Here is a 13883-nt window from a genome sequence, read left to right as displayed (position 1 = left end):
CAGTTTGGTGGTTCCTCAAAAAGATGAATATAGAATTGCCATATGACCCAGCAATACCATTGCTAGGTATCTACTCAGAGGACTTAAGGGCAAAGACACAAACGGACATTTGCATGCCAATGTTTATAGCAGCATTATTTACAATTGCAAGGAGATGGAAAGAGCCAAAACGTCCATCAACAGACGAGTGGCTAAATAAACTGTGGCATATACATACAATGGAGTATTATGCAGCTTTAAGACAGGATAAACTTATGAAGCATGTAATAACATGGATGGACCTTGAGAACATTATGCTGAGTGAGACTAGCCAAAAACTAAAGGACAAATACTGTATGGTCTCATTGATATGAACTGACATTAGTGAATAAACTTGGAATATTTTGTTCGTAACAGAGACCATCAGCAGATAGAAATAGGGTAAGTATTGGGTAATTGGAGCTGAAGGGATACAGACTGTGCAACAGGACTGGATACAAAAACTCAGAAATGGAAAGCGCAATACTACCTAACTGTAATATAATTATGTTAAAACACTGAATGAAGTTGCATGTGAGAATGATAGAGGGAGGAGGGCTGAGGACATAAATGAAATCAGGAAGAAAGATAGATGTTAAAGATTGAGATGGTATAATCTAGGAATGCCTAGAGTGTATAATAATAGTGAAATGTACAAGGTACAATTTTAAAAATGTTTTTGCATGAGGAAGAACAAAGGAATGTCATTATTGCAGGGTACTGAAAATAGATGGTAATTAATATTTTAAAATGTCACCTTCTGTGTGAGACTAAAGCAAAAAATGTTTATTTGTTACAAAATTTATATTTTGACTAGTGCATTTCCTAATATAACTTATGTAGATAGTTTGACTGAACGCCATAAGTACTTGGAATCTCAGGTAGGACATCAGATTTTGCCGGTTTGTCCAGAGTGATGCCCCGATGAATCCCAGAGTGATTCGATCAGTGAGTGGAAAAGTATCTGCAAAGCCCCCTTCGGGGAATGTTGAGAGCGGGGAGAAATTCAACTTCCTCAAGTTGAATTCTTGATATTCTCACAAGCAGTGTGGACAACCAAAGCTATAGGCTGAGCCCCCAGTCTTGGGGTTTGTTCATATGAAACGTAACCCCGCAAAGGATAGGTCAAGTCTACTTAAAATTTAGGCCTAAGAGTCACCCCCAAGAGAGCCTCTTTTCTTGCTCAGATGTGGTCCCTCTCTCCAGCCAACACAACAAGCAGTCTCACCACCCTACCCCTCTCTACGTGGGACATGATTCCCAGGGGTGTGGACCTTCCTGGCAACGGGGGACAGAGATCTTGGAATGAACAGAGACTCAGCATCAAGGGACTGAGAAAAACCCTAGAATGAGCTGAGACTTAGCATCAAGGGATTGAGAAAACCTTCTCGACCAAAAGGGGGAAGAGGGAAATGAGTCCAAGTGTCAAGGGCTGAGAGATTCCAAACAGAGTAGAGAGGTTATCCTGGAGGTTACTCTTATGCATCAAGTAGATATCATCTTGTTATTCAAGATGTTATGGAGAGGCTGGAGGGAACTGCCTGAAAATGTAGAGCTGTGTTCCAGTAGCCATGTTTCTTGAGGATGATTGAATAATGATACAGCTGTCACAATGTGACTGTGTGATTGTGAAAACCTTGTGTCTGATGCTCCTTTTATCTACCTTGTCAACAAAGGAGTAGAACATATGGTATAAAAATAAATAATAGGGGGAACAAAAGCTAAAATAAATTTAGTTTAAATGCTAGTGATCAATGACAGCGAGGGGTAAGGGGTATGGTATGTATAACTATTTTTTCTCTGTTATTTTATTTCTTTTTCTGTTATCTTTTTATTTCTTTTTCTAAATCGATGCAAATGTTCTAAGAAATGATGAATATGCAACTAAGTGATGATATTGTGAATTACTGATTATGTATGTTGTTTTATTTTGTTTCTTTATTTTTTTAATTAATAAATAAATTAAAAAAAAAAACAATTTCAGGCACCAGCAATAACAAAAAATAAATAAATAAATAAAAAGAAAAAATTAAAAAAAAAAAAAAAGATGAGCAGGCAGGGGCCTGGGACCCGAAGCCCCCAGCTAGCGAGAAGAGGAGCATGCTTTGCAATTCAGGGCTAAGCCCAGGACCCAGTCTCTGGCTGCTTTCTCAGGTCATATACTTCGGCCAAGGTCCACTGGAAATAGGAAATCGACCAGGATTTAAAACCAGCTCAAGCTGGGTCCCATGATCCTCTGCAGCTCGTGCCCCCTCCCCACCCTACCCCTGGCAAACTTTCAGGAGCCACCCGGTCTCCAGTGACTCATGGTCCATGGGACCCAGAGCGATTCGGGCGGGGGAGGAAGGAGGTCAGCTCGAGGTGCGGAAGGCGCCCAGAGCAGTCGCTCACAACCCCCCTCTCGGGCCTGCCACTCCCTGCTCCCTGCTGTGACATGGAGACAAGGACACCTGTCCTGCAGGCTCCATGAGGGCCCTGGGAGAACCCCCAGAGACGACGGATGTGAGGGCCCTTTATAAGACCGAGGAGGGGGGTGGGGTATAAGCAGGCTGACCCCGGGCCAGGATGGTAGCCAGAGTGCCCGGGACAGGGTGGGGCAGGGCGGGGCGGGGGTGGTGGGGGCAGAGCCTTTCCTGGACTCCTTGGCCACGCAGTTAACTCCAGCAGAGAACAGGGGCTTGTGCCAGGGCAGAGGGCAAGGAGACCCACAGGGCACAGAGAATGCCCTCATGCTGCTGGAATGCAAGGGGGGCAGTGGAGCCACCAGTGTGAGTGGCACCTTCGTGTGACTTGTATGTAAGGGCTGCTCTGGGTGGGCGCAGAGCTGAAGGCACGAGGCTTGGAGTGAGAAACGGGGCTGGTGTGGTGCCCCATAAGAGGCCCTGCCCAGCACAGCATCCCAGCTGCATGGGATGCCACAGACAGCAGGAGGGCACCTGGTCCTGGTGGGGTGGGGCACGGAAGCAAGGGGGCAGGCAGGATGACAGAGCTGTAAACCTCACTTGGATTTGGCAGTGGTTTGCAGAGAGCTGAACTTGGCCCCAGTTCCAAAGCTGAACAACCTCTAAGCTACAGAGTGTGATTAGATGGGGAAGGAGCACACCTGGACTCTGCTTGCACACCTGCCTGGCAGAGAGTGGCACTGAAGAGGAAGCAGGCCTGGATGGCGAGAAGGGAGATGGGGGCTGGGAGGGGGGGCTCCCCTCTCCTCCTTGAGCCTCTGTTTACCTACTCCTAAAACGCGGGGTTGAGGGATTCGCAGTGTGTGAGGTGGACAGGTCTGTGGCTTGGAAACCAGGCAGACCAGGATTTCAATCCTGCAGTGCAAATCCGGACCACCTTCTTCACTCCTCCGAGCCTCAGTTTCCCCATCCATGGAAGGCATTAAAGGCGATAGAGCATCATTGCCCGAAAGGCAGTGTGATATCTGTGGGCATTTAACGGCACCAACTCCCGAAGAGGAGCGCTGGGGTGTCCTGGAGACACCATTTTCAGGCTCCGACTACACGGTCCTGAGCAAAGCATCCTCCTCTCCTCTCGGATAAGATCCTCCCTCCCTCTCTCTCATGAGATTCTCCTCCTGCTCCTTCTTCTCCTTCGTCTAACTAACTGCTTGCACACCGTTTCTATATAGTGGCCGAAGTCCAATTAGCTTAAGTGACCGGGCCCAGGTGGTCCTTTGGGAACTGGCCAGGGACCAAGAGGAGCTTCCTGGGACGGAGATCTCCATCAGAGTACATCTCCTTCTGGGAGGATGGCCAGTGCCCCCACCTGGAGAGCACATTTCAACAATTCATCACCAAGGTCACACAATGACAACAGCAGTTGAACAGAACAGACTCTACTAATTTCTCTCTCCCTTACAAGCATGAAACACACTTCATTCGGTGCTCGGCGGGTACTGGACTCCTGTCAGAGTTAGCTGGTTTTTCCGGTCCTGATGCTCGGGGATCCAGACAAACATAAATGTATGCATCCTGCTCTTTTTCTGCCCAGCCAGGCGGCTGTGGCTGCCAGGTCCTGTCATCCTCCTGTCTCCTGGACAACCCATGGCTGTGACTGGCTCATCCAGAGGGCAAACAGATACTCCCCAAGCAGACCTCCTCAGGGACATGGGCGAGGGGTCAGGGGTTAACCTCCTGAGCCACAGACCCTAAGGGCAGCCCCACTCCACCAATGGATCCAGCCTCCCGGCATGGAGGTTAAGTGACATGCGTGGCTCTGCCCAAGGGACTCCACCATGCCTCTGTCCCCCCATTGCTGCAGAGACCCGCCCAAACTCTCCGAAGCAGAGGCAGGGCAGGTCCTCTGGGCAGGAGCCCCCCGCTGACCTCAGAGCTCAGGCACAGGCCTCGGCTCTACAGTGCTTCCACCTGCCTCCCCGCTGGAACCCTGCTTCTCCTGCTGGTGCAGGTGACAGTGGGGCCTCCAGGGAGGGAGGATATTTGCCCTCACCCACACCCTTCCACGTGACTCCTTCCCAGACAAGGGGAAGCAACGAGGCCCTACAGACAGCCAGGGCTGCTGTGTTTATCAAACTGTCTCCCAATGGCATAGAGCGAAGCAGAGGCTCAGGCCACATTGTTGGGTGCCATCTGGACCCCCGTAGTCCCAGAAATAAGCCCTGGCCTGAATGCGTGGACACACCAGTCTGTGTGGGTGGCCCTGGCCACTAAGGAAGGCATCTGTGTTTGGAGCGGGATAGTCAGGCAGGTGCCTGGGGTGCCTGGTGGGAGCCCAGCCCTGGGGCTCAGGCCTCTGCACTGATATCTTCCAGGCCTTTGCTATCCACCTCCAGCTGCCCTCGCTGTGCCCCTGGCCTAGCAGCATCCAGGAAGCCCAGGACAGGACAGTCCTAGCCTTGAACTTGCAGCCACCAAAGGAGGATGCTGGCCAACAAGGGGAGAAGCCCAGGCCAGCAGAGGCCCAGAGAGCAGGAGTCACTGGGTAGGGACAGGATGCAGGCACCCCGCACTGACGGGGCTCTGGACATAGCACCTGCTCTGCTCTCTTGAGTCCCTGCGACAGGCTGGCTCATGCTGCACCCCATCCCCACCCCAACAGGTCACCCCGGTGCCAATTGGTCAGAAGCAGCCGGCTGGACGTTCAGGACATGCTGGTCAAGCAAACAGGGCAGATGGAGAGCTGAGGCCACCTGCTCAGTGGGTGTGCAGTGCCACGGAGGCCCCACCCAGAGCCTATGACCCTTTCATCCCTTCCAGGCACCCCCAGCCTCTGCTGCCCTGAGATTAGAGCCAGGCCGGATGGCTGCAATGGCCTTCAAGGGCTGCCAGCTTACTGTGGCAGAGTTATGATCAAAGGAAGAGGCTCTTTCTCCTTAGCTGGAGCCACTATTTAAAAAAACATTTGTATCACAGCTGGGGAAAAGTGTCCCCACTTGAAGGCCCAAAGCCCAGATTTGCACTGTTATCTGGTGCAGGAAGTGGCTTGGTAAGGTGAGGAAGGGAGGGAAGGGGGAGAGGAGAGAGGAGGAGGAAGGGAGAAGAAGGGGAGGAGGCCCGCTCTAGGAGGGAGGGGACTGCGGCACCAACTGGCATCCTGTCCTTTCAGCACCAGCTGAGTGGCTGAGCTGGGGACCGGGCCCCCCTTGGAGGCACAGCCGGGATTCAGGCCTGCAGGGAGCTGTACAGGGGGCTCTGGGCCAAGGCCTGGGGCTTGCGGCCTGGCTGAATACCTACCTGTCGGAGCACCTGTCAGCATGTGTGCTGCACCCTCCCTGCCCCGTTTCCTCGTTCACTCCTGTCAGCCACTGACCCCAGACGCCCCTCGCTGCTGCCTCTGCCATGCTTGGTTTCCTGCCACCCTGGCACCCTGCCAGTGCCTGCCACAGGGGAAGCACAAGTAGGTCCTGCTGGACTCCAGAGAGCCAAGTGCCCCCTGCCTGGGCCCTCCCCTCCTGATGCTGCCTGTCCAAACCCCTCTGGATCTCGGCATTACTCTGCTCAAGGGCCATCAGTGGCTCCCAATGTCTGGGAAAAACACAGACGGCTCACTCTGGCTTTCAAGGCTGCCCTGATTTGGTGAGGGACTCCTCTTGCCTTACTCCCCAGCCAACCTGATCACTCTGCCACTCCACATTCACCTGTTGGGGTGCCCTCTGCCTGTCTCCATCCAGGCCCAGTGAACACCAGGGCCTGCGGGAGGCATCCAGCTCCCCCAGCTCCAGGGCTTGTCCCTCCGCGTGTCCATTCCTGGCACCTGCCTTCTACTTGCATGAGTCGCTGGTGTCTTGTGTGAGCTGGCCGTGCCCTCCACATTCATGTGGGGTCCCAAGGGCCCAGCCTACCCTGTGGCATTGTGCCCACAGGATGCAGCCTGGGGCCAACCCAGAGCTGGGGCTTGGGGAGTGTGGGAACCCAGCTAAGGTGAAGGGTCCCGACAGCCAGGAGAAGAGAGGCTGGGCACTGTTTCTCTAAACATGGGGAGGTGACAGAGGCTTCCTTGAGCTCTCCACCCCAGGAGGTGGTGGTGGTGGCCTCTCCAAGCCCTGCCCTGTGGCCACGCACTGCCCCAATGTGGACGCCAGCAGGACATCCAGGAAGCCCAAGCCCTGCATCCCGCAAGGTGCTCAGAGCTGCCCACGGCTCCTCTCCCTTCATCTCCTTCCTCCCTTCCACGTTGGGGGCCCTACGGGCGTGGCATCAGGTTCCATAAAGCAGAGATGGCTGTAGGCTGGCCAGGGTACAGGCAGCCTGCCAGCTCCATGACACCTTGGAAACCCAGTCCCTCCCCGGGCCTATCCCCCACCATCTATAAAATGGTGTCATCAGCACCACCCTGCCTGCAGCACAGGGCTCCTCTGAAGATCAAATGAGGCAGTGAACACAGAGCTGTTTTGATGAGCGGCATTGCACCCACGCCAGGAACCATTATCTCTAATTAGTTTGGGGGGCCAGGGCGCCTCTTCTCCTCCAGGACTAGCCCAGGCCCACCCCTGGGTGGGGCCTCCAGCATACAGCGGGGGCTAAATAAATACTGAATAATCAATTTCCACAACCCTCAGCCTGCAGTCCTCTCCCACTTTTCACGTCCAGCAGGCCACCCAGAGTGAGTTTCTGTTTGGGCCTCTGCCTGGCCTCGCTCCCCAGGGGTGCCCCAGTGCGGCAGGCCAGCCCTTGAGCTGCCAGCCTGACATGGAGACCCTTTGCCCTCAGCGGGTGGGGGCAGCTTGGCAAAGCTTTTTAAAATGACAGCTTTTTAAAAATGTCATCCTATGGATCTAAATTAACGCTGAACTCGTGCTCATGCCAGCTTCAAGTTGTTTCCCTGTTGGAAGAGGAAGGAAGTAAATGGAAAGGTTGAGTTTTTCCATAGCAGTTTAGGCAGGAGACAAAGCAAGCTCTGTGTGGCTTGAAACTTGGCCCTTCTCACATGTCACTCCTGGGAAGGTTACAAAATGTACAGAGGAGGCAGTGAGTGGTTGCCCAAGGCCCCCCACAGAGCCGGGGGGCAACTTGGAGTCACCCCTTCTGCACCCCATTTTGCAGATGGGCAAACTGAGGCCCTAGAAGCCAGCAATGAATGTGAGGCAGAGCGGGGCTTAGCCCCAGATCCCCTGGCTCCCCATTGCCCCTCTGCTCTTGAAAGTAAGTAGACCCCTCTGCCCCACCATGGGGAGGAAGGACAGGAGGAAGAGGGTGGCCATCAGAAGGAAGAAAACAGGAACTCTCTCAAGCTTTTCTCTTTCCCCTGGTTCTTGGGAGGTCATTGCAGGGGTTGTGGGGGAGAGGGGGCAGAAGAGCAGAGGGGGCCATCCAGGAAAGGCCCAGCTGCCTCCTCCCCCCTCCCCCAGGGGATGCTTCAACCCTGGCCACTCTGGGGTCCCCTTTGAGTGTGGGGGGCCTATGGGGTGGGCCGGCCCCTGAGAGATCCCATGGCCCCCCTACAGCCCCATATCTACTTTCAAGGGGAAGGGGGCCCAGAGAAGGAGAAGGTCACCTGGCAGCAGGCAGGGCAGCCCTAAGTCTGAAGTGCTCACCCTGCACTGGACGTCCACGTCCCACAGGCTGGAGTCCAGGGTGGATGGAGGCCAAGCCCGGCTCACAGCAGCAGCCTCACACCGGATCCACGTAGGGCTCTGCCTGGGCATCCCATCTGCCAGCAGCCCTCAGAGGTGTCAAGCTGGTCCTGGGGCCTGCACGCCTGAGCCTGTGGGTGGGACAGGCCAGAGCAAGGCAGGGCCCCATGGTGTCTCCCACCTGGGAGGCTGCTAAACCTGTCCCCAATCCACTGAATAGAGGGCACTGGGGATCTTGCCTCCCCACCCCAAGAGGCAAAGTGGGGCCTGTTTCTAGGGAGGAAGCAGCCCCACGACCCCTCCCAGCCTGTGGAAGGGTGGGGCCTGTTCCTAGGGAGGAGGCAGCCCCATGACCCCTCCCAGCCCGTGGAAGGACACTGCCCGTGGAATCCCCCATGGCCTGCAAACCTTTGCTGGGAGGCTGTGGCCCTGGAATGTGAGCCGCTGCTAGCTGGGCCTGCCTGTTCTACTTCTGCTCCAGGCCTAATGGGGTCACCTGCTGACTCTGCTCCACCTGTGGGGAGGGCTGCAAGGGTCAGGACAGCCTCAGATGACCTTAAGTGCTAAAGCCGGAAAAGCATAGGCCCCACTGGCCATGTTGGTCTCCCTGGAACCACCAGGATGGTTCCTTCTGCAAGATGAACTGGCCTCCCTGATCCGCCTATCCTCTCCTGCCCCCAGATCCTGGCAACCACTAACGCGCTTTCTGCTCCAGGCTTAACAGGGTCAGAGTGATCCATTCTGGACACGTTTCTACAAAGGGAATCTTACAAGATTCCTTTTGAATCTGGCTTCTGTTACTTAGCAGAATGTTTTCAAGGTTCATCCATGTTGTGGCATGTATAAGACTTCATTCCTTTTATGGCTGAGTCACATGCCATTGTGTGGATGCAGGTCACACTATTGAGTAGTCTTGGGAAAGCTTTTCTAAGTGCTGGGGATCAGACACCCTGGTCACGGAACTTTCTGGGTATCTGGGTCAACATGGCTGGGTCATATGTAGGCACTCAGGTGATGGTTCTGCAGCCACCCCCCACCCATTGTCAGCTGCTGCTCCCCTACCAGTGGCAGGCATCACTAATCAATCATTGCACTGTTCCCTGAAGAGCCCAGAGATTTATCCCCAGGGCCCCAGTGGATGGGGCAATTAGATAGAGTTTCTACACTTGAGAAGTTTACACTTGAAGAGAAGGAAAAGATACAAATGGGCCCAGGTTTTCAGAGGCTGCACTCGAAATCTGTAATGGGGATGGGGGAGGGGGTTAGTTCTACCCAAAGGGGATGACATATCCACAAGGAGGATGCAGAGTTGGTTGTTGGAATTTGGGAGTGATGTTGATAAATAATCTTTCTTCTCCTCCCATGTTCAGAACCAAGTGAGAGACAAGACGCAGAAGTCAAACATGGATCAGAATGTTTGACTAGACTAAACCCACAATGAAATAATACTTCACTCCACCAGGATGACCAAATTAAAAAAAAGAAACAAAACAGACAACTACAAAGTGCTGGTGAGGATGTGGAGAAATTAGAATCTTCATATATTCCTGGAAGGAATGTGAAATGGTGCGAACTGCTTTAGAAAACAGTCTACTAGTTCCTCAAAAGGTTATCATATGACCCAGCAATTGCACTCCTGTATATACCTAAGAGAAATGAAAACATGCACCCACACAAAAACTTGCACACGGATGTTCCTGGCAGACTTTACAATAACCAAAAAGCGGAAGCAGCCCAAGTACCCATCAACAGATGAATGGATCAACAGAATGTGTTCTGTCCACACAATGGCATATTATTCAGCCATAAAAGGAATGAAGCTCTGTTATGTGCTGCCACAGGGATGAACCTTGAAAGAAGCCAGAGACAAAAGGCCACGTGTTGTCTGATTCCATTGATAAGAAATGTCCAGAATAGGCAAATCCATAGAGACAGACAGCTAATGGGTGGTTGCCAGGGGCTGGAGTGGGGGTGGGGGTTGGGGAATGGGGAGTGATTGCTAATGGGTGCAGGGTGATAAGAATGTTCTAAAATTGGCTGTGACCGTGTTGTCCAACTCTGTGATTAGACTAATAACCAGCAAACTACACACTTTAAATGAGTGGTTGAATTAGATTGTAATAAAGCAGTTATGAAAAAAATAAAGCTAAACTGGAGTGTGTGGCTTAAGTAAGTGACCTGGGCCACTGACCCCTGGCTGGTGACTATCTCTGGGCCCCTAGGCCCAGAATGCCCCTCCCCCAGGCCTTTGGCTACCACCAGGTTGTGCAGCCAGCTGGGTGCCCTGGACTTTGAGCCTGGGCCTCTGCGTCTCTCCCTGAGGCTCTGTTTCTAGCTCCTGCCCCAGCCATGCCAGGATTCTAGTGCAGTCTGCTCGATCCTGTTGCACTAGTGCATCCATCTCTATTATTTCCTGCTTGTGTTCTAGCAGCTTTTCCTTTAAGATTTTGTTTCTTTGCTGTTTGGGTGTGTGTCGTGTATATATAAATATGCTGCAATGTGTTTATCAGTCTCTATCAGCAAAAAATGCCCTTTGAGGTCTGGCTTACCTCTACTGGTTTTAAACCAGAAGTCACAGACAGGTTGGCCTCCTAATACCTCAAGCCTGCATCTGCACTTTGTCTGTCTTACAATGTTGTCCAGCCAAGTGTTTTATACTTTATTTTGGAATTAGTTGCCAGTTTTTAAAAATCATAAGGTAAAAAGTATGGGTCTCTGGCTTCTCTTGAAAATTTCTCTTGACAATGCAGTAACAAGAGATCCACATTTCTACATAGCAGCAAATGATTGGAGCTGAGAGGCCCCATTTCCTTTTGACAAGTGGATACACTTGGTTTGCCCTAAACCCTACCATGCCCTAATGTCTGTCTCTGTGTTTCTATTTTCAAGCCCTGCTTAAAACTCAACTTTGTCTAGAATTAAAATTGCTCATTGACTTTCCTGTGCTTCTATTTTTTATTCATTCATACAGCCAATATCTATTGACTACCTACAGTTTGTCAGGCTCTGTATTAGGCACCAAGATACAAAAATTAAGAAGACAAGGACCAGCTTCATGGAGAGCCCAGTCTGCATCTATCCCACCATATGTCCTCTTCACGGCCTCTCCACATTTTCCTCCACGTCTAACCTGCCAGCACCAGCCTCAGTTGTACCAGATGCTCGACTTTCTGTCCTGGCTTCTCTGACACCAGGCATGTGATTGCAAGAAAAAGGTCAGACTCTCATAAATGCAGAAACCAGCAAGGGTAAGGCAGTTAACATCAATGGGGAGGGGAACTGAGGGTGAAACCATGGGTGGATAATCCCACGGCGCCTTCCCAGAAGGATGGAGCCCCAGGTGTATCAATGTTGGCCAGCTCAAGAATTGTCGCACCCTCCCCAGGCCCCCTACTCCTATTCCCTGGAGTCCCTTGCCACGATAAACTGCCTGCTCCCAGGACTTGGTCTCAGGTTCTGCTTCTGGGGTGTCCTTGGATGGGGGGGGGGGGAGGGGGGCCAGCCTAAAACACAGGCTGTTGGGAAAGGCAAAGCGGGCAGACACACGCTATCACACAAAGTGATAGGCATGTCATTAGGAGCCATTTCAAGGTGTGAGGACAGTGGAGATGGGGTTAATCAGGAGGCATCCCCTTGAGCTGCGTCTTAGGGGACCAGGAAGAGCTTCCCCACCTAGGTCAGCCCATGAGAGAGGGCACTGGTGCATTTCGCTAGATCTAGCCTTCCTGCAACCTTCGTTTTCTGAGCATCCTTTGTAAGCAACATATTGTTGAGGTTTATGTTTTCATGTAGTCCAAGACTCTTAAATATAAATCAGCCAGTTTGTATTTCCTGTAATATCTGTTACAGTTATATTGTTGCTTTCATTTTTCCTTCTTAAAGACCTAAGTCTTTGCAATTAAGCCTTTTCTGGGTCAGACTACATTTAACTTTCTTTTTCTTTTAACATATCCGAAAGATAATCAGTCTGTTCTAATTCTACTGATAACAAGCAAAACATCCAGCGAACTTCCTTATTTTTGCCTTCCTTTACAGCCCTCTGAGCAAAAAGAGAACTGTGGACTCATTTGCAAGGAAGGACAAAGCATTTCTTTACTTGGAAGGTCAGGAATTTTCCTCTCCCTCTTGTTCCTGAATGCTTTTACCCACCTCCACCACCAGCCCCTTGTCATCTTCCCTCTGCTCATTCACTCATTCTCTGGGCTGGGCACTCTTCTAGGTATTAGGGATCCAGCCACAAAGTCCTGCCCTTCTGGAGGGCACATACTAGTGCACAAATGAGCACGTAAACATATAATGTAGCATCCAGCGGTGAGCAACGCTTCGTGGAAAAATAAAGAGGAAGAAGGGACGGAACATGCCTGGGAGAGGGGGCGGATGGGAAGGCCTGTCTCATTTGACATTTAAGCAGAGACTGCAGTGAAGTAAACACGAGCCACACAATCAGCCGAGGGTGGGAGTGTGTTCTGGGAAGAGGAACTGGCATGTTCAAAGGCCCTGGGGTGGGACCATGCTTGGCATGTTCAAGACATAGCAAGGTGGCCCATGGGGCTGGGGAGCAGGGGACAAGGGGCAGATAGTAGGTGGGGGCAGACCAGACCATGCAGGGCTCTGGGGGCAGGGGGTAGGGGGCAGGGATTTCATCTTGATTTGCATTTGAAAGGGATCCCTCTGGCAGCTGAGTGCAAGCAGGAAGACCAATTTGTTTCAGTGGTTTTGTTGAAAGCCACTTAGAGCAAACAAGAGTCCCTTCTCCTTCCTGGCAGTGTTTAATGGTTTAGCCTTCTAACCAGTTCAGGTGCAACTGCCAATCTCAGCTCTGGTGTCCACAGCAGTTTCCTGTAATGAGTTTTGGAGATAAGGACCTGACTCGTAAATTTCCCTAAACCTGGATTATCTGCAGGTCTCGGCGTCATCTCATCATTTTCACTTGGGAAAGACCTCCTTGCCAGCTCTGCCCACGCAGCCAGCGAGACACCGGGCAGCCCTGTGCGGCCCCAAGGGAGCTGCCAGGGCACCGTGTGGCATGGACAGAGGTGTGTAGGCTAAAGGAGATGGCCAGGGGGATCCCAGACAGGCAACTGGGCCAGGGCCAGAGAAGAGGCTAGCGAAGCAGCTGGGCCCTTGGGATACACAGAGGGCCAGCCTTGGAGGGCAGGCAGGGCTGGCTGGGTGATCAGAAGGCACAGGTGGGCTGCACCTGCCATGCGGCAGGGACGTGGCTGCTGCTCTGGAGCAGGGCCCCTCTTTCCTGCTGCCCTCCGCAGCGCTGTGCTCAGAGCTGCGGGCCTGCAACCCCCACCCAACCCCTCTCCCTGGCCAGCACCACTGTAGGAACAAACGCATCTTCTGAAAGCTTGGCCTTCTCCTCACCTTGCCCTCCCACCCCTTTTCAAAGCCCAGCCTGCGCCCTAGGCTGAAGTGTGAGGGCCTGGCAGGCCCAAGCTAGGCCTGTTGAGGGTCACTGAGGACCCCTGAGCCCAGCTAGGGGACTGTGAGTCCACTGGGTGAAGAAGGGGTTGACTCTCTGAGGCCCCCATCATGCCCTGGGTGTGCTGGTAACTGATCTTGGCTGGGGTGGGAGTTCCCTCTGCTACAGGGACAGCAGGGAAGATTTTATGAGCTGATGGACATCTGGATGGTCAGCTAATGAATGATGGAGGAGGGGTGGAGGGAGCAGAGGCCCCAGGCAGGGACCAGAGTGTCTCCAGGCTCCTGCCCTGATCACACCACCCTTGCCAGCCAGCCCACATCATACCAGCAGCAGTAAAACCAGCATCCACCTCCCACTGGGCGAGATTTCCAAAGAAGTTTCGCATCCACATTC

The sequence above is a fragment of the Tamandua tetradactyla genome, chromosome 7 (genome assembly GCF_023851605.1).
Source record: "Tamandua tetradactyla isolate mTamTet1 chromosome 7, mTamTet1.pri, whole genome shotgun sequence".
In the NCBI taxonomy this organism is placed as follows: Eukaryota; Metazoa; Chordata; class Mammalia; order Pilosa; family Myrmecophagidae; genus Tamandua; species Tamandua tetradactyla.
The sequence above is the reverse complement of the archived record's forward strand: the minus strand, read 5'-3'. Positions refer to the sequence as shown.